Source organism: Callithrix jacchus, chromosome 13, assembly GCF_049354715.1.
Source record: "Callithrix jacchus isolate 240 chromosome 13, calJac240_pri, whole genome shotgun sequence".
Classification (NCBI taxonomy): domain Eukaryota; kingdom Metazoa; phylum Chordata; class Mammalia; order Primates; family Cebidae; genus Callithrix; species Callithrix jacchus.
In genome coordinates this window covers 64,233,722-64,253,797 of record NC_133514.1, presented here as the reverse complement: position 1 = coordinate 64,253,797, position 20,076 = coordinate 64,233,722, and the positions used below count along the sequence as shown (strand labels likewise).

Here is a 20,076-nt window from a genome sequence, read left to right as displayed (position 1 = left end):
AGGCGCGGTGGGATGCCTGTAATCCCAGCGAAGGCGAACAGATCACAAGGTCAGGAGTTCGAGACCAGCTTGGCCATTAAGGTGAAACACCGTCTCTATTAAAAATACAAAAATTAGCTGGGTGTGGTGGCACATGCCTGTAGTTCCAGCTACTCGGGAGGCTGAGGCAGAAGAATCATTTAAACCCAGGAGGTGGAGGTTGCAGTGACCCGAGATGGCGCCACTGCACTCCAACCTGGGCAAGAGACTAAGACTTTGTCTCAAAAAAAAAAAAAAAGAAAAGAAGAGAAAAATAGGTAATAATATATAATACATGTACCTTATAAAGTACTATGTATTAGGTTGCCATTAAAAGTAATGGCAAAAACCACAATTACTTTTGCAACAACCCAATAACTGTCAATAATTACTATGTAGCATATGGAAAATGGTTAGGATACTGTTTTATAATCACAATGTTAAATTTTATACAATAATTATAACTATACATCAACATGTAAGCATATAAACAAGAATGAAAAGAGGTAAGCAAAAATGTATTATGAAAGTAGTTTCATATATTTTGTAAAATTAGGGGAAAAGAGTTGGGGAGAAAAACAGTGTGTTAATTAAACACCATTTCTATAGACCTAAATTTAATTTGTCAACATGAATGGTATGAATCATAATTTTTTTGGTATTTATTTTTTTAATTTAAAAAATTTTTTTAACAAAGCCTACAGCACCCAGTATTCCCAGGTGGTCTCCCAGCCAAGTACTAACCAGGCCCAACCCTACTTAGCTTCTGAGATGAGATGAGATCAGGCACGTTCAGGATGGTATGGCTGTATACATAAAATTTTTTAGGACACAAACAGATGGAGAAACAGTCCATGTTCATGGTTAGGAAGAATCAATATCGTGAAAATGGCCATACTGTCCAAAGTAATTTACAGATTCAATGCTATCCCCATCAAGCTACCAATGACCTTCTTCACAGAACTGGAAAAAACCACCTTAAACTTCATATGGAACCAAAAGAGAGCCTGCATAGCCAAGTCAATTCTAAGTAAAAAGAACACAGTGGGAGGCATCACACTACCAGACTTCAAACTATACTACAAGGCTACAGTAATCAAAACAGCATGGTACTGGTACCAAAACAGAGATATAGACCAATGGAACAGAACAGAGGCATCGGAGGCAACACAACATATCTACAACCATATGATCTTTGATAAACCTGACAAAAACAAGCAATGGGGAAAGGATTCCCTGTTTAATAAATGGTGCTGGGAAAACTGGCTATGTGCAGAAAGCAGAAACTGGACCCCTTCCTGACACCTTACACTAAAATTAACTCCAGATGGATTAAAGACTTAAACATAAGACCTGGCACCATAAAAACCCTAGAAGGAAATCTAGGCAAAACTATCCAGGACATAGGAGTAGGCAAGGACTTCATGAACAAAACACCAAAAGCATTGGCAACAAAAGCCAAAATAGACAAATGGGACCTAATGAAACTCCACAGCTTCTGCACAGCAAAAGAAACAGTCACTAGAGTGGATCGGCAACCAACAGAATGGGAAAAAATTTTCGCAGTCTACCCATCTGACAAAGGGCTGATATCCAGAATTTACAAACAACTCAAGCAGATTTACAGGAAAAAAACAAACAAGCCCATTCAAAAGTGGGCAAAGGATATGAACAGACACTTTACGAAAGAAGACATATATGAGGCCAACAATCATATGAAAAAATGCTCATCGTCACTGGTCATCAGAGAGATGCAAATCAAAACCACATTGAGATACCATCTCACGCCAGTTAGAATGGCGATCATTAAAAAATCTGGAGACAACAGATGCTGGAGAGGATGTGGAGAAAAAGGAACACTTTTACACTGTTGGTGGGAGTGTAAATTAGTTCAACCATTGTGGAAGACAGTGTGGCGATTCCTCAAGGCCTTAGAAATAGAAATTCCATTTGACCCAGCAATCCCATTACTGGGTATATATCCAAAAGACTATAAATCGTTCTACTATAAGGACACATGTACACGAATGTTCATTGCAGCACTGTTTACAATAGCAAAGACCTGGAATCAACCCAAATGCCCATTGATAATAGACTGGATTGGAAAAATGTGGCACATATACACCATGGAATATTATGCAGCAATCAGAAATGATGAGTTCGTGTCGTTTGTAGGGACATGGATGAATCTGGAAAACATCATCCTCAGCAAACTGACACAAGAACAGAAAATGAAACACCGCATATTCTCACTCATAGGTGGGTGATGAAAAATGAGAACACATGGACACAGAAAGGGGAGTACTAAACACTGGGGTCTATTGGGGGGAAAAGGGGAGGGCCAGTGGGAGGGGGAGGTGGGGAGGGATAGCCTGGGGAGAAATGCCAAATGTGGGTAAAGGGGAGAAGAAAAGCAAAGCACACTGCCATGTGTGTACCTACGCAACTGTATTGCATGCTCTGCTCATGTACCCCAAAACCTATAATCCAATAAAAAATTAAAAAAAAAAAAAAAAAAAAAGACTTAAACATAAGACCTAACACCATAAAAACCCTAGAAGAAAATCTAAGCAAAACCATTCAGGACATAGGAGTAGGCAAGGACCTCATGACCAGAACACAAAAAGCATTGGCAACAAAAGCCAAAATAGACCAATGGGACCTAATCAAAGTCCACAGCTTCTGCACAGCAAAAGAAACAGTCATTAGAGTGAATCAGCAACCAACAGAATGGGAAAAAATCTTTGCAGTTTACCCATCTGACAAAGGGCTGATATCCAGAATTTACAAAGAACTCAAACAGATTTACAAGAAAAAAACAAGCCCATTCAAAAGTGGCAAAGGATATGAACAGACACTTTACAAAAGAAGACATACAGGAGGCCAACAAACATATGAAAAAATGCTCATCATCAGTGGTCATTTGAGAAAAGCAAATCAAAACTACATTGAGATACCCTCACACCAGTTAGAATGGCGATCATTAAAAAATCTGGAGACAACAGATGCTGGAGAGGATGTGGAGAAATAGGAACACTTTTACACTGTTGGTGGGAGTGTAAATTAGTTCAACCATTGTGGAAGACAGTGTGGCGATTCCTCAAGGACCTAGAAATAGAAATTCCATTTGACCCAGCAATCCCATTACTGCGTATATATCCAAAGGACTATAAATCATTCTACTATAAGGACACATGCACACGAATGTTCATTGCAGCACTGTTTACAATAGCAAAGACCTGAATCAACCCAAATGCCCATCGATGACAGACTGGACAGGAAAAATGTGGCACATATACACCATGGAATATTATGCAGCCAACAAAAACTATGAGTTCTTGTCCTTTGTAGGGACATGGATGACTCTGGAGAACATCATTCTCAGCAAACTGACACAAGAACGGAAAATGAAATACCACATGTTCTCACTCATAGGCAGGTGTTGAACAATGAGAACACATGGACACAGGGAGGGGAGCACTACACACTGGGGTCTGTTGGGGGGAATAGGGGAGGGACAGCGGCGGGTGGGGAGTTGGGGAGAGATAGCATGGGGAGAAATGCCAGATATAGATGAAGGGGAGGAAGGCAGCAAATCACACTGCCACATGTGTACCTATGCAACTATCTTGCAGGTTCTTCACATGTACCCCAAAACCTAAAATGCAATTAAGAAGAAAGAAAGAAAAAAATTTTTTTAACAAAGCCTACGGCACCCAGTATTCCCAGGTGGTCTCCCAGCCAAGTACTAACCAGGCCCAACCCTACTTAGCTTCTGAGATGAGATGAGATTAGATCGGGCGCATTCAGGATGGTATGGCTGTATACATAAATTTTTTTTTTTAAGAGATGATGAGGTCTTGCTCTGTTGCCCAAGCTGAAGTGCAGTGGCTCAATCATAGCTCACTGCTGCCTTGAACTCCTGGGCTCAAAGGATCCTCCTGACTCAGCCTCCTGAATTGCTGGGACTACAGGCACATGCCACCACTGCAGGCTTTTTTTTTTCTTGTTAATTTTTTGTAAAAGTGGGGTGTCACTAAGTCACTCACGCTGGTCTCAAACTCCTGGGCTCAAGTGATCCTCCTGCCTGGGCCTCCCAAAGTGCTGAGATTACAGGCATGAGCTGCTGTAACTGGCCACACAATAAATTTTAAAGTGAATATTTATAATATATATGGTACGATATAATGATTTGAGTTTTCTTTGGCTAGTTGGTGGAAAATTTCTGAAACTACTTTATTTAATTATAACTTACATACCATAAAACACACCCATCGTAGGTATGTATTTCAAAAAGTTTTCCACAAATTTGTAGAGTTACACAACCATTACCACAATCCAGTTTGAAGACATCACCTCAAAAATATTCCTCATGCCTGTTTGTAGGCAATTCTCACCTGCTTTCTCTATATACATACAAAATTGTATTTTTGAGACACACAAAAATGAAAATAAATGACATTATGTATTCATACAGAAAAGTCAGAATGGACATGTACCAAAATTTGATGCAAGGGTCTGTGTACAGAAAATATTAATAAATTAAATTTTTAAAAAATATTTTTCTGAAGTTTTTAGCCAATTAGCTTCTATTACCTACAGTTTTTAAAACTTTCCCTTTAATAAAAAATACATGAGTATTCCACATACATATGGCAGATTGTACAAATTCAGGTATTTTCTCTTACTACCAAAAGCCAACTAAAAGTATACTAAAGAGGTTTTCAGAAGGATAAAAGAGGACAGAAGTAAATGAAACAGCAGCAACATTTATAAACTTGAAAGTAGGTGGACAGGCAATAATTGACCTCGGAGAAATGAGAAACTGAATCTCAACTCAGCAATGAGGGAAGCTTAAACAACTAGTTTTACACAATAAACCACACCATCTCCTCAACTTTGTCTCCATACCTGGAACCACACCAGGTTAGGTTCAAGGTATAGAGACAAAGGTGAGGTTAAAACCAGGAGAATTAACTGAAATTCTCTTTCAAAAAAATCAATTCAATCCCCAGATACCTTCTTCACTTCCAAGCAGGCAACTATACCTCCCCTATTCTACAGAAAGCAGAACAGGCAACATTGAGGGCGGAGGTGCCATTATGCAAAAAGGGGGATTAGGTGAACACTGTATATACTTAAAGCTGAGTCCACCCACCTCCAGACCTCTTTTCCAACTCAGCTCCCAGAAAGATAGCAACTAGTCCTACACCATCATGACAGGAGGATAGGCTTTTCTCTGTAGAATCTAACCAGTCCAAGGGGAAATGCTTAACATACTGACAGTAGGCATTTTTAGTGAAATGGCCCGTAGGTGGTGAGACACCATGGCATTACAGCTTCTTATAAGCTTTATAGGGCACTGCTCTTAAATAAGAGCAGGTAATCAGAATTATTAGACAACCGAGAAACATCTCAGACATAGAAAATAGAGACCAAAACAAGCAAACAAAAAGTAACCTGGAGAAAACAGACTGAAGGGAGAAAAAAAAAAAGTGTTTAAACACTTATTTCGAGATGGAAGAGAAGATAATACATGTATTAAGCAACAACAAGTAGATATAAATACATATACTTTACCCATAAGTTGAAATCTTATATCTATACAAACAAACCTGCACGCAAGTGTTTTTAACAGCTTTATTTATAATTGCCCAAACTAGAGGCAACCAAGATGTCCTTCAATAGGTGAATAGGTAAACTGTGGTACATCCACACCATGGAATATTATCAGTAAATAAAAGAAAGGAGATATTAAGCCACAAAAAGACATGGTAGAACCTTAAATGCATATTGCTGAGTGAAGGAAGCCAATCTGAAAAGCCTACCTACTATGTGATTCCAACAATATGACATTCTGGAACAAGCAAGCCTAGAGTGACAGTAAGAAGACCTGAGGTTGTCCAGGACTTACAGCGAGAAAGGAATGAATTGGTGGAGCACAAAGGATTTTTAGCACAATGGTAGAATGCAATCAAACTACTCAGCACATGATAATATTAATAGATGAAACTATGTATTTGTCAAAACCTATACAATGTACAACAGAGTGAACCCTAATATAAACAATGCACTTTAGTTAATAATAATGTGCAAATATTCATTCATCAATTGTAACAAAAGTACTACAGTAATGCAAAATACTAATAATAGGGGAAACTGGAAGAGGGGTTCAAAAGGATATATATGGGAGCCTCTGTACTTCTGGCTACATTTTTCTGTAAACCTAACAGCGCTCTAAAATAGAGTCTACAAACTAAAAACAAAACAAAAAAACCAATAAAGTACTGTTTTTTAAAAACCTGCTAAATCAGGCCAGCCACAGGTGGCATGCACCTGTAGTGCCAGCTACTCTCAAGGCTCAGGTGGAAGGATTGCTTGAGACCAGGAGTTTGTATGGGGTGTGATGATCGTGCCTGTGGATAACCACTGCACTCCAGCCTGGGCAACACAGCAAGACCTCACCTCTTAAAATGAACACAGCAAGAGCCCACTTCTTGACCAAAAAAATTTAAAACCTGCTAAATTTGCAGTGAGATTGGTACTTTATTTTATTTTATTAAAGATGGGGTTTCACCATGATGGCCAGGCTGCTCTTGAACTCCCGACCTCAGGTGATCCACCCACCTCGGCCTCCCGAAGTGCTAGGATTACAGGCATGATCCACCATGCCTGGCAGAGATTGGTACTTTTACATTCTGGGAGAATTAAAAATTGGAAGAATCTTTTGGAAAATTATTAAGATATTATGTATCTAAAAATATAACTCTCAACCGAACTATTTTACTTTCAGAAATCTGCCCTAAGGAAAAAGTACAAAGTATGCTGGGAAAAGATCCATAAGTAAAGTAAAAAATTGGATCTCATTTAAAGTATCCAGTAAATGATAAAGAAATGTAGGCATATAATTAAATGGAATTAGGCTGCTATAAGAAATTATAATCATAACTATTCAGTAACATAGAAAAACTTCATGAGAGTAATACTAACTTTAAAAGAATACAAAATTACATATATAATTATAATTATGAAAATAAACATTTCTGCAAAAAGCTATATGAAGTTGGTGGGATTAGAGACACCCTTTTCCTGTTTCTCAAATTTTCTAAAATATAATCTTTTCTTTAAACAAGGAAGGGATTTGAAATGATGAGACAAACTGCATTTTTATAATTTTTTTTTTTTGAGATGGAGTCTCGCTCCGTCACCAGGCTGGAGTGCAGTGGTGCGATCTCAGCTCACTGCAACCTCTACCTCCTGGGTTCAAGCGATTCTCGTGCCTCAGCCTCCTGAGTAGCTGGGATTTCAGGCACATGCCACCATGCCCAGCTAATTTTTGTATTTTTAGTAGAGACGGGGTTTCACCATGTTGGCCAGGATGGTCTTGATCTCCTGACCTCGTGTTCTGCCTGCCTTGGCCTCCCAAAGTGCTGGGATTACAGGCGTGAGTCACCACGCCCAGCCATAGAATGATTTTAATATAAGTATTTGATTTGGTAATGTCTTAATGATTATTTTCACCCTACTGAATGCTTATTTTTACAATATTTGTCAGGAAAATTACAGAAACATGGAGTTAGCTGTAAATAACACTACTTTATAGGACATGCGTTCAGTTATATAGGAATTATTGCTATTTTAATGTAACTATTAGGCTATTCTAATGTTAATTAGTTTAAAATTTCCAGAAGTCTTGAGCTTTTTTAAATGAAACATTATTGACATTAAGACAATCTGAATTTTAAAAACAGATAATCAATTGGTTTCTGCACTTAGTTTGGCATATGTATCTTTTCCTTATGATTTCTGATTGCTACTTTATTAATTCAAACCTGGACTCTGAAAACTGTAATTTTTCTACATATCTACCAGGACTGGTGTTTTCTTTGTTGCATATTTTTTGTTGGTGCTATAAATTGCTCAAGGACTAGTATTCTGACCTCAAGGTATTGAGAACGGTTGATACCAGAACATTTTACACCCAGAACACTTTACTGAGTGCTCTCAATACCACCAAATATCAAAAATTCAGGTGCTAAGCAAAAGTGCACGAAATGTTAAATGTAAAATTCTCAATGTTTACTACTAAACTTCATGTTTTGAGGAGGATGCAGTTCTAACTTTAATATTCTACAATCTATGAGCCTAAATAAATGTCTTCAACACTAAATAAAAAGTCATTTGTCATGGCTATACCCATTTCAACAGACCTCATGGGTTTCTGCTGTGTTTTATCAATAGGCCCTAGAGTAATGAGAACATTTTTGGCACTTTCTTGCTTTCACTCTTCTTCCTTACTTCCATTCTTTCACACATTCATTGAGCAAACTCAACGTACTGGACACTGAAGATACAGAAATGAAAAGTGAGATTCCTGTCTTCAAGAAGGTCAAAATAGAATTGGGCAGACAAAAAAGTCACAGAGCATTACAGTCTGGTGGCTCATGCAGTATGACAGGGTGCAGCATGGCATGGTGTGGATAGCATGACAGGGGTGACAGGGAGTTGAGTTTTGATTATGTTGTTTGAGATCACATTAGGACATGTAGGCATAGGATCTCCTAGTCGGCACTTGACGGAGGAGTCTACACAAAGGCCTAAGTTAGGAGTGGAGATTTACAGATCATTAGTACAGAAGTCATGGGATTGCCTAGGAAGAAGGCGAGAAAAGGAGTCTAAGGATGAAATTCTACTTAAAGGGCAGGAAAATGAGTAAGAGCATGCAAAGCATCTGAGGAAAAACAAAAGTGGGAAACTAAAAGAAAACAGTATCAACAAAGAAAATGAAGCACATTAGGTCGGGCACAGTGGCTCATGCCTGCAATCCCAGCACTTTGGGAGGCTGAGGTAGATGGATCACTAGGTCAGGAGTTTGAGACCACCCTGGCCAACATAGTGAAATCCCGTTCAAAAAAAAAAAGAAAATGAAGCACATTTTAAGAATGAGGCAAAAGCCAACTCTATCATAAGCGCCAAAAAATCCAAGAAGACAAGGATGAAAAGGTACCCCTAGCATGGCAAGTTGGCAGGGCACCTGCACGAGGCTCACAGGAGGCTAAATCTTATGACATAGTGAGGAACTGATGACAAGTGAAACGCCTGTATTCAAAAGGCTGCACTGTAAAGAGAAAGAGATGTGTGTAGGACAACTGGTGAGAAATGTAGGGTCCAAAGAAATATCAAAAAAAGCTTCCTTTCTTCCTTTTCTTTCTTTCCTTCTTTCTCCCCACCTCATCTCCCTCTCTCTTCCTTCTTTCCTGCCTTCTTCCCTTTCTTTCTTTCTTTTTTTTTTTTTTTGAGATGGAGTCTTGCTCTGTCACCAGGCTGGAGTGCAGTGGCGCAATCTCAGCTCACTGCAACCTCCGCCTCCTGGGTTCAAGTGATTCGTCCGCCTCAGCCTCCCAAGTAGCTGGGACCACAAGCGCGTGCCACCACGCCTGGCTAACTTTTTGCATTTTTTTTTTTTTTTAGCAGAGGCAGGGTTTCACCATGTTGGCCAGGATGGTCTCCACCTCTTGACCTCGTGATCCACCCGCCTCTCCAAAAGTTCTGGGATTTCAGTGCTGGGATTACAGTGCTGGGAATACAGGCATGAGCCACAGTGCCCAGCCTCTTCCTTTCTTCTTTTTTTTTTATAGAAAGACTAGAAATGAACTAATTTATAAGCTAAAGAAAACATTTTAGAGGCAAAATGTTTACAATAAAGCAGAAGAAAGGTGCCACAAGTGGATTCCTCATGGAAGGAGATGAGGTTAAGATCCAGTACTTATTACATGAAGGCCTCCGTTTTCCCTGTACAGTATAAGGCAAGATCATTTACAGAGAGCTACAAAGGGATGGTGGAACAGGCATGCTGATGTTATAGAGAAGAAAGGTCAGGCTGGCCACTCTTTAGAGGTAACTGGAGAGGAGCTGACTTGGAATCATGTTAAGATTTCAGGGCAGGGTTCCCAGCCCAGGGGAGAGACCGTGAATGTAGCTGTACCACCTATTTCCCAGGCTGTGTGAATTTCTCTTCAATAAAAGTCAACAACCTGGGTGCAAGAGCAAAGAAGAATATATGGTTGGAGAGTTAGTTATTGATGAAGGTCAGAGAATGTGCCTTAAAAACACTGAGGTCCCCAGGACTGGTTTACCATGGAAGAGGTGATGTTGCAGAAGAAGGTCAGGGCAGAAAAATAGGTCAATTGAGGACTGACCCAACAAGAATAAATGCATAAGAGAGGAAAGGTCTTATGTAGGTATTCCCATGTAATAACCTGACTCAAGACAAGTTCAAGATAAAACAGGATGAGGATGAGTAAGGAACCTCAAGAGCCCAACTGGTCCAGTCTCCTGAAGCTAAACAGGAACACCAAAAGCCATTCCAAAGAGAAGGGATTCTATATTGTCTTCCAAGGTCACCAAAAGTGGATTTTCCTTGATATAAGAGATCAGAAAACTGATACTAAAAATTGCCGGTTTTGATGTCACATTCAACTCCGTCACTGAAGCTCAAATGCAACCACAGACAAATGCAAATGAACAAACATGATCATGTTTCAATAAAACTTTATTTTCAAAATAAGATATGGACTGGATTTGATCTAGGATGAGTTTATCAACTTCTGCCCTAGATTCCTTTATTTTGAGGTAATTGTTTAAAAATGATTGTAAGAACATTTTATATGCAGAGAATATTAACACTTTGTTTATTTTATTTTATTTGTTTGAGACAGAATCTTGGTCGGTCGCCCAGGTTAAAGTGCAGTGGTAAGATCTCGGCTTACTGCAAACTCTGCCTCCTGGGTTCAAGTGATTCTCCTGCCTCAGCCTCCCAAGTAGCTGGGATTACAGATTGTGCACCACCACACCTGGCTAATTTTGCATTTTTAGTAGAGACAGGGTTTCATGATGCTGACCAGGCTTTTTGTTTATTATATATACTGCTACTGTACTGCACTTCAGCATGGGCAAAAGAAGACTTATCTCTAAAAAAAAATATTAAAAATTTTGGCCGGGCGCGGTGGCTCAAGCCTGTAATCCCAGCACTTTGGGAGGCCGAGGCGGGTGGATCACGAGGTCAACAGATCGAGACCATCTTGGTCAACATGGTGAAACCCCGTCTCTACTAAAATTACAAAAAATTAGCTGGGCATGGTGGCACGTGCCTGTAATCCCAGCTGCTCAGGAGGCTGAGGCAGGAGAATTGCCTGAACCCAGGAGGCGGAGACTGCGGTGAGCCGAGATGGCGCCATTGCACTCCAGACTGGGTAACAAGAGGGAAACTCCGTCTCAAAAAAAAAAAAAAAAAAAAAAAAAAAAAATATTAAAAATTTTAAAATACCACACTTGTTAACAAAAGTATTTTCCCTTGTAAAAAATAAATAATAAAATAAAAAAGTATTTTCCCCTAACTTATTTAAATCTATCTCCTACATTTATCTCAACCTAGTTTAGTTTCTTTTCTTCCATTTATGAAATGTAACCAGTATTTTTTTCATTGTTGTTACAAGTGTGGTATTTTAAATTTTTTAATTGTTTATTTATTTTTGGAGATGGGGTCTTGCTCTGTTGCCCAGGCTAGAGTACAGTAGTGAAGTCATAGTTCGCTGCAGCCTTGAATTCCTGAGCTTAAGTGATCCTCCCACATCAGCCTCCCAAGTAGGTGGGACTATAGGTACACTCTACCAGGCTCGCCTAGGTTTTTTGTAGAAACAGGGTTTCACCACGTTGCTCAGGCTGGTCTCAAACTCCTGAGCTCAAGTGATCTGCTCACCTCAGCCTTCCAATGTGCTAGGATTACAGGCATGTGTCATTGTGCCTGGCTGGTTAATTTTATTCAGAAACTAAATAAATTAGCTGGGCATGGTGGTACATGTCTGTGGTCCCAGCTACTCAGGAGGCTGAGGTGGGAGAATTGCTTAAGCCCAGGAGGTGGAAGCTGCAGTGAGCCGTGATCGTGCCTCTGGACTCCAGCCTAGGCAACAGAGTGAATGAAGCCCAGTCCCAAAATACAAAAATAAAAACTGTGTTTATTGTGTGTGTGTGTGTATACACACACTCTGTATTTGCGATGATCTAAATGTGTGTGTCACTCCAAAATTCATATTTTGAAATCCTAACCCTCAAGGTGATGGTTTTAGGAGTTAGGTTTTTGGGAGGTAATTGGGTCATAAGGTTATATCCCTCATGAATGAAATTACTGACCTTATAAAAGAGACCCTAGAGAGCTCCAGTGCCCCTCCACCATGTGAGGATACAGCTGGAAGGCATCATCTATGAATCAAGAAATGGGCCCTTCCCAGACACTGAATCTGTTGGTGCCTTGGACTTCCAAGCCTTTAGAATTTCAAGAAATAAATGTTTGTTGTTTATAAGCCATCCAGTTTATGGTTTTTTATTATAGCAACCAAAATGGACTAAGTATTTACATATCTTATTCCAAAATATTTTATGATGGCTAAAAGGTTTATTACACATTGTCATCTAAAACATAAAGTTTTTTCTTTTCATTTTTTTTTTAATCACATGCACGAATGCTTTAAAGTAAAGGTCCAGTAGCCTCACCATGGTCTGGGAGGCCCATGCCTATGTCTCCACTGTCCTGCCCCTCCAGCTGATGGCCCTGGCCTTCTTTCTCAGTTCCTTCCATGTGTCAAGTACTTCTCAGCACCTTCAAACATTCTGAAGTGCTGTCTCCCAAACTCTCCATAGGGCTTTGTCTCATCCTTCCTCTTCATCTCAACACAGAGAGTTCAAAACTTCAAAAACTTTCTTAAATCTCCAAGACAAATTATGAACTCCCAGTTAGTCTAACCTTTCCTAGCCTTCGTCCCAACTAATAAAATCTTTAATTATATAATTACAGACTAGTGTGTTTATTAGTATCTGCTGTTTGCATAGGAACTCATTGAATGCTGGTTGAATTAATGAATAGAAGATTAAAATAGTTAAGTATGACAACTATTACTAATGATATAAAAATCTCATTTATTCTCCATGGATGTGAAATACAAGACCACTCAAACTGAAGAGCATATTTAATATATTTATGAAAACAATTTAAGATCTTCACCTCATAATCAAATGAATAGAACTAGATGGACCAAATATTACTATGTATGTTAATTATTTGTGAGCGGCTAGTTCAAATTATCATTTATGCTACAAAGAAAAACTTTTTTTTTTTTTTGAGATGGAGTCTCATTCTGTTGTCCAGGTTGGAGTGCAGTGACATGATCTCAGCTCACTGTAACCTCCACCTCCCAGGTTCAGGCAATTCTCCCTGTCTCAGCCTCCTGAGTAGCTGGGATTACAGGCACCTGCTACCACACACAGTTAATTTTTGTATTTTTAACAGAGATGGGGTTTTGCCATGTTATTCAGGCTGACCTCAGGTGATCCACCCACTCAGCCTCCCAAAGTGTTGGGATTACAGGTGTGAGTCACCATGCATGGCCTGCCAGAGAAAAACATTATTTTTATAAAAATTATGTAAATAAAAATTATCATGATTTAAAACTAGCTTTTTCTCCTTTTAGTCTGAAGTTTTACTATTGTCAATACATTCATTTCGGCATTTATCCATTTAGACATTAATTCAATTATATCTTTTTTTATTATCTTCTTGACAGTAAGCCCTGATAATTAAAAGATGAACTGTGCATAGTCTTCACCCTATGAATTTTGAACTAAGTGAGATGCATGCCAATGAGTTATTACAGCTAAGGAGTAGCCCAGCACAGAAGTAAATACAGTGAGCTGCTTATTGTCTGGAAAGGTCAAGGAAGGTTTTTTAGATATACATGCTTGAGGCTGTCTCATATTTTAACTGTCAATAAAGAGGAAAAGTAGGTGAAATACTGTTAAGAAATATCAAAAAATTGTATGTCCCACTTATAATTTCTTATGAAAGTCATTTTTTACATTTGTAAAAAATACCTTTATCCATCTTGTCAACTGTCTTCAGTGACAACTAGATTTCACTCAACTGCAATGTGGCAGAGACTGGCTAGATGCTTACCAAACCCACTTCCTCTCCCTGGAGAGACAGCTAAACATTTCCTAGCTCTGAGATGGAACGTGCCTGATGTGATGGCCAAGACAGTTAAGAGTTGTTTGCCTTCCCTATATGCTCTCTTCCTGCCACAGCAATCTTGGGAGTCCAGAATTGGAAGACAGTAGTGTAACAAGATGAAAGGACCTGGATCCCTAAATGATGGCAAGAAGTGCCTCACCATGTCAGACAACAGCATGAGCAAGTAATTAAGCCACTGGAATTTTAAGGATGTTTGTTACAGCAGTTAGCTTATCCTAGTGAATCATTCCATTGTGAGGGTAGTGTGTAGTCAAATCATAATTTTAAAGAATTAATAAATGACAGATATTCTTAGTCCCTTTTGAAATATCTACTCCCTCTTCTTTGCTAACAGGACTCCAGTTCTGTTTGGGGTGCCAATTTGCACAGCTTTAAAGGAAGGACTTTGATTGGTCTAAGCTCATCATGAGAATTCTGTTCCCCACCCTTCTAGCTTCCCCTGTAGTATGGGAAAGTCATGCAGCCCAGTCCTAGCTAAGAAACCTAATGGAAAGTCCACTGCAGGGATTTCTGGGAAAGGGTTTCCTTCCCTGATAAAAGAAATCTGTATGGCTGGCATCATCCCTTTTTCCCCCTCTCATTGCCTTAAACAGCAAAACAGCAACCTGCACGAGGGGGTGCTACATTCTGAACTAACATAATAAATGTATTCTTTTTGTTTGTTTTGTTTTGTTTTTGAGACAGCATCTCACTCTGTCGCTGGGTTATAGTGCAGTGGTGCGATCTCAGCTTACTGTAACCTCCACCTCCCTGGTTCAAGTGATTCTCCTGCCTCAGCCTCTGTCTGAGTAGCTCAGGTTACAGGCACATGCCACTATGCCTGGCTAAATTTTTTTTTTGTATTTTTAGTAGAGATGGGGTTTCACCATGTTAGCCAGGATGGTCTCAATCTCCTGACCTCGTGATCCACTCGCCTCAGCCTCCCAAAGTGCTGGGATTACAGGCATGAGCCACCATGCCCGGCCGCCCCCCCACCTTTTTTTTTTCCTAAGAGACAGGGTCTTGCTCTGTCATCCAGGCTGGAGTACAGTCGCAAGACTATAGCTCATTGCAGTCTCAAACTCCTGGGCCCAACGGATCCTTCCCCCTCAGCCTCTCGAGTACCTGGGACTACAGGTGCCTGCTACTATGGCTATTTTTTTTAGCTTTTTGTAGGGACAGTCTCACTGTGTTGCCTGGGCTGGTATCAAACTCCTGGTCTCATGATATTCTCCTGCCTTGGCCTCTCAACGTGCTGGGATTACAGGCATGAGCCACCAAGTCCAGTCAATAAATGAATTCTGAATTAACATTATACATCCACTAATGCCATAAATGTGTGGGCTAATATGAGACACACATGAAAGACGAATGCATGCCCCATCTAAAGGCATTCAAAGATAATTTTTATTTAAACATTAAAAATACAAAACAAAGACCTCAATGGGCCCAAAACCACTCAGGTTCATGAAATGTGAAATATAAAGGTCTGTTAATTTAACAGTCATACTTAATCATTTGTCATCATCTACTGAATACAGAACATGTGTCTCTCATACTTTCTTAATGTGTTTCCTTCAAATTAGTATGATGTGCTGGCTATGAGCTCAGGCTTTGAAATCAGACTGCCTGGATTTAAATCCCAGTTCTAATACACTACACTTAGGTTACTGTGTGAACTTAAATGTAGTGTACTAGACTTCCATCTATTTTTTATTACTAAGATGGAGATAACCATCGCATATACTTCTAAGGATGGTGATGAGGATGAAATGACACAATAGATACAATGTACTCAATTGAGTGCTTGGTACACAATGCTGAATAAATATAAGCATTTATTTTTATTACTTCCAAATTTCACCAGACAGCTTCGAGTAGTGAAATAGCCCACTGAGAAAGTCCTTGCTTCCTATGTGTGCAAGTGTACTTTATGTTTAGGGACTCCTCATGAGTAAACTAAAGAATAATTAAGGTTGCCTCACAGCCTGTAGACTGCTTGGATTTTAGGCAGGGTTAAAGCAACATTGCAGCTTAGTTGTTTTAAGTAAAGGATTAGAGTAAATGACTAAGAGTCAAGGGCGGGATGAGAGAGGACACTTGAAGAGTGGGTGTTCGTCCTCTCCTATCCCAGTGTGAACTCTTACACACTGGGCCTACGGCATCTGGGGCTTGGCTCTAGACATGATGAGAAAGAGATAAATGCCAAGTAATAGCCACAGATGATAATCCCAACGGTGAAGGCGGCCAGGCTTCCTACCACTCCCTCCATCTTCCCCATTATTCTCCAAAATGATTATTTGCCCTAACAAGAATAAGGCTCATGTTTTTCTGTCTCTACATCTCTGCTCATGCAACTCCCTTCCCTAAATCACCCATCAGCCTGTCTCTGCCTGTCAAACACTATTTGTTTCTCAGAGTTAAGCATAAATGCCCCCTCTTTCAAGATAGCATCTCTAGTTTTCCTACTCAAATAGTCTTCCTGAAATTTCTGAACTTTTGTCGAACTTCATTCCAAAACTTTTTTTTTTTTTTTGAGACAGAGTTTCATTGTGGTTGCCTAGGCTCACCAAAATCTTGGCTCACCACAACCTCTGCCTCCCAGGTTCAAGCAATTCTCCTGCCTCAGCCTCCTGAGAAGCTGAGATTACAGGCATGTGCCACCACACCCAGCTAATTTTGTATTTTTAGTAGAGACGGGGTTTCTTCATGTTGGTCAGGTGGGTCTCAAACTCCCAACCTCAGGTGATCCACCTGCCTAGGCCTCCCAAAGTGCTGGGATTATAGGCATGAGCCTCCGCACCCAGCCTCCAAAACATTTTTAGCATATTTACTATGACCTTAGAATTGTTCTATGTGCTGAGCAGACACAACCTTGACTCTGGGAATTGTTTGATGGCTATAATATATTAAATTTATGTGTACTTTTAGTTTTCCCCCACAAGATGTGCCCTGGCTTTTAAGAAGAGAGATGCATCATGTAACAAAATAGGAAAAGAAAGTTCAGGTCCAAAAGAAATCAAATATACTAAACAATAGATGTAGAGTTCAGCATCAAATTTAGCTCTAACTTTCCTAGGGAACAGGAATTAAGGGGTGAACACAACAGTCTCTTACCAACACAGAAGAGGATGCATACCAGTTCCTCAGGACAAACAAAACTTATTCCTTACCTTAAGGTATAGTAATTTCTCACTTGGGATATTCCATAGGTTTCAAACAATTACATTTCAGTGTAAAAATTGCTAAAACAGCTTTCCTTTAGGCACTCAGGCCTCAGGCATGAGTATGGGCGGAGGTTGCAGTGAGCCGAGATTGTGCCATTGCACTCCAGTCTGGGTAACAACAGCGAAACTCCGTCTCAAAAAAACAAAAAAAAAGCAGCAGCTAACCTCCAGGGTCCTCTGCTATAGCAAAAGGTCTGGCTGGACCCCAATGAGATCAGTGGAATTGCCAACACCAAGTCCTGCAGGCCAACCTGGAAGATGATCAGAGACAGGCGGATCATCCTCAAGCCCGTGACTGTTAATTCCCAGTCTCAATATTGGAACAACACCTTGGCCCACCAGAAAGGCAGGCAATTCTCAAATGCCCAAGCCGGTAACCTGTAAGAGGAATAGGAGAATTCTGCACTGGCTGCTCAGAAGGTACTGTGAATCTAAGAGGATAGACTACCACAAGCATCACATCCCATACCGGAAGGGAAACATATGCAAAAACAAGCAGTAGGCCAAGCACAGTAGCTTATGCCAGTAATCCCAGCATTCTGGGAGGTGAGGCTGGTGGATCACCTGAGGTCAGGAGTTCAAGACCAGCCTGGCCAACATGGCAAAGCCCCATCTCTACTAAAAATCCAAAAATTAGCCAGGCATGGTGGCAGGCACTTGTAATTCCAGCTACTTGGGAGGCTGACGCAGGAGAATTGCTTGAACCCAGGAGGTATAGGTTGCAGTGAACTGAGATTGTGCCATTGCACTCCAGCCTGGGCAAACAAGAGCAAAACTCCATCTCAAAAAAAAAAAAAGGCAGATTCTCATGGAACACATCCAAAAGCTGAAGGCAGACAAAGTCTGCAAGAAGCTCCTGACTGGCCAGGCTGAGGCCCACAGGTCTGAGACCAAAGCATGCAACCTCCCTGATAAGAGGCTCCAGACCAAGAAGGAGGGGAGCATCAAGACTTTTTCCAAAGTGTAAGAAACCAAGAAATAAAGCTCACCGCCTTCCTTTATCTGCACATGGTGATCTCAGCAATTATATAGATCAGTCATTCCCTAAAATACCCAATCATTCAATATTGAAATTACATTGTCATTAGTAAACTTTCTTTTTTTAACCTGCAAAAACAAAAGACTGCTAAATCAGAGGCAGGTACGATATGCCATAGGATAAAAATAAATTCACTAGCCAGGTGCAATGGCTCACATCTGTAATCCCAGCACTTTGGGAGGCTGAGGCGGATGAATCACTTGGTCAGGAGTTCAAGACCAGCATGGTCAACATGGGGAAACCCTGTGTCTACTAAAAATACAAAAAAAATTAGCCAGGTGTGGTGGTGCATGCCTGTAATCCCAGCTACTCAGAATGCTGAGGCAGGAAAATCACTGAAACCTGGGAGGCAGAGGTTGCAGTGAGCCGAGATCCGCCATTGCACTCCAGCTTGGGCAACAAGAGCAAAATTCCGTCTCAAAATAAGTTCACTAAATTTCACACTCCTTAAATGTACATAAGAACTATTATTTGTTCATAACAACAAAGACTGCAATGTTATACTGAAGGGTAGCTTAACCAGAACATCAATCCTAAAACTCTTTTTCAGAATTAAACAGCTAAAATAGTATGCAAGGATTTAAACAAATGTCAATCACAGTACAACAAAAACATGTATCCTATAGAGATGAAATGTAATATTTGAGTCAAACAATAAAAGTATACTCATTTTTTCATCTCCCTATATTGGACTTTACCTTGTCATATGTAAATAATACTCTTCCAGTTAAATTGGGTCTGATGGGAATTCAGCTAAATAGGAGAACAGCCTGTCTTTTCTGGAGAGATGGTGCACTCAGTGTGTAGTTGGGTATGTATTAGGGATGCTGCCATCCACATCCAATTTCTTTCAATGACTACATACTTTCAATGACTACATACTTTTATTTGAATGTCTGTCTATCATCTCAACCTTAATCTAAAATCAAATTCATCATTTCCATCCCCAAAAAACTGACTTCTGTCTTTTCTATTACTGTTAATGGTAAGATATTTCTCCCAGGCAGCTCGGCTTGAAAACTTGGAGTTATCAGTCTCTCATCCCTCTTCTCTGACTCCAAAATTCAATCAGCAATCACATATCTCTTTTCATTTTTTGAGTCCCCTTTATCTCTTTTATTCCCAACACTAATATTCAGGTCCATGTGCACCCATATGTATGCAATAGCTGAAAGCTGCCATTCTAAAATACAACATCACAATCCTGTTAAGAAATGTCTGGTGGTTGGCCATTTGTCTGTCACCATTTGAGAAATGCCTATTCAGATCTTTTGCCCACTTTTTAACCAGATTATTTGTTTTTGTTTTTTTTGCTGTTGATGTCCTTGTATATTCTGATCATTAGTGCCTTGTTGAATAAATACTTTGCAAATATTTTCTTCCACACTATAGGTTGTCTTTTCACTCTGTTGATATTTTTTCCCTGGCTTTGCTGAAGTTTTTTAGTTTAATATAGTTCCATTGTTCCTTTTTTTTTTTTTTTTTGAGACAGGGTCTTGCACTATTGCCTAGGCTAGAGTGTAGTGGTGCGATCTTGGCTCACTGCAACCTCCACCTCCCAGATTCAAGCACTTCTCCTGCCTCAGCTTCCTCAGTAGCTGGGACTACAGGCACACACCACCACACCCAGATAATTTTTTTGTATTTTTAGCAGTGATAAGGTTTCGCCATATTGGCCAGAATGGTCTCAATCTCCTGACCTCATGATCCACCCATCTTGGCCTCCCAAAGTG

The 20,076-nt window shown here is 39.9% G+C and overlaps 1 protein-coding gene and 2 pseudogenes across 20 annotated transcripts in view; all 3 read right to left on the bottom strand.

The window, feature by feature from the left end:
• GREB1L (GREB1 like retinoic acid receptor coactivator) overlaps window positions 1-20,076 on the bottom strand; it is a 334,722-nt gene that overhangs the window by 245,482 nt on the left and 69,164 nt on the right. The window lies entirely within an intron of this gene.
• On the bottom strand, window positions 714-832 carry LOC118146955 (5S ribosomal RNA; annotated as a pseudogene).
• Window positions 3,723-3,846, bottom strand: LOC118147056 (5S ribosomal RNA; annotated as a pseudogene).